General features: G+C 31.5%; 1 long non-coding RNA gene across 1 annotated transcript; it reads left to right on the forward strand.

Moving 5' to 3' along the window:
* The first annotated feature begins 92 nt into the window (after positions 1 to 92).
* LOC109589763 (uncharacterized) lies at positions 93 to 1,066 on the forward strand. Its single transcript, XR_002188913.1, has 4 exons — positions 93 to 117; positions 279 to 347; positions 398 to 448; positions 1,046 to 1,066. It is a non-coding gene; the product is annotated as an uncharacterized LOC109589763 (long non-coding RNA).
* Positions 1,067 to 1,539: the final 473 nt, after the last annotated feature.

A 1,539-nucleotide genomic window follows, 5' to 3' on the forward strand; every position in this document is an offset into this window, starting at 1 on the left:
AGGTATGAATTATGTAATGGTTTAATGATTAACATTTTTTATTAATAGGTTCATCTACTCAACCCTCTATTGGTACACGTGGTAAATATAATGGTACATCTAGTACTAATTCTAAAGGTATGAATTATTTAATGGTTTAATGATTAACATCTATTATTGATAGGTTCATCTCCTCAACCCTCTATTGTTACACATGGTAAATCTAAAGGTACATCTAGTACTAATTTTAAAGGTATGAATTATGTAATGGTTTAATGATTGACATCTATTATTGATAGGTTCATCTCCTCAACCCTCTATTGGTACACGTGGTAAATCTAATGGTACATCTGGTACTAATTCTAATGGTATGAATAATTTTATGGTGTCATTACTGACTAACACCTTTTATGGACAGGATCATCTCTTCAAGCTTCAACTACCAGATATGTTGCATTTAGTTCAAAAGGTATTACTAATTGTAAAGGTACATGTACATGTGTATTTGACTAAAAAAATTATGAGATAAATTAACAGTAAGGGGGGAGCCTAGCAAGCAAAGTAATGTATGCATGTATAGCATTGACTAAGCATGTACACATAGATAATTGTAAGCAGTCTCACTACACAGTAATGTAATAGTATTTAGCTAGCAGGTCCAGGCTTGGTCAACTATACATATACCTAGCTCTCATTCTAGTAGGCAGCTTGAAGCTTTAGTTAATATATGTAGGTTCATCTCCTAGTCATTTATTATCTGTTACTTGTACTATACAAGACAGCTCTCAAGGTATAGGAGATAGTGTAAAATGGATAAGATATTAATAATTGTTATCTTAGACACTGCTTCTGATTTTGATGAAAGCTCTGGAGGTATCTATTCATAATTGTCCATTGCTTGTACATGTCTTTCATTAGAATCTGCCCTTCTGTTTATTAAGGTAGATATAGGGAACTGGTATATAACAACTTTAATGCATGCAAAAATTATATAGCTTGCATTGCAATATTTTATACAAATGTATGTAATACTATAAATTTCAATTACAACTGTTTTTATTAATAGGATACTGTTGGTCTGGTGGAAAAGATATCGGGAAAATGATTGCGTGTGATAATGTACTTTGTGAAACTGAATAGTTTCATTATGAATGTGTAGGGATAAGTTGTGCTCCAAAGAGAGCATGGTATTGCTCAAATAAATGTCATTTCTCTCGAAAATAACTCTTTTATAACTGTTATTATTATTAAAAAATAATTTAAAAATTATTTGGGGGCCTGTCCGATTATCTGATTAATTAACACATAGATACTAAGAGAGGGTTGAGGAGATGAACCTATCAATAATAGATGTTAATCATTAAACCATTACATAATTTATACCTTTAGAGTTAGTACTAGATGTACCTTAAGATTTACCATGTGTACCAATAGAGGGTTGAGGAGATGAACCTTTGAATAATAAATGTTAATCATTAAACCATTAAACAATTCACACCTTTAGAATTAGCCCTACTCCTACCACATGAGGGCTGAGAAGCCACTCCTAATGAAAAAGAT

The sequence above is a fragment of the Amphimedon queenslandica genome, unplaced genomic scaffold, assembly GCF_000090795.2.
Source record: "Amphimedon queenslandica unplaced genomic scaffold, v1.1 AMPQUscaffold_10927, whole genome shotgun sequence".
Lineage (NCBI taxonomy): Eukaryota > Metazoa > Porifera > Demospongiae > Haplosclerida > Niphatidae > Amphimedon > Amphimedon queenslandica.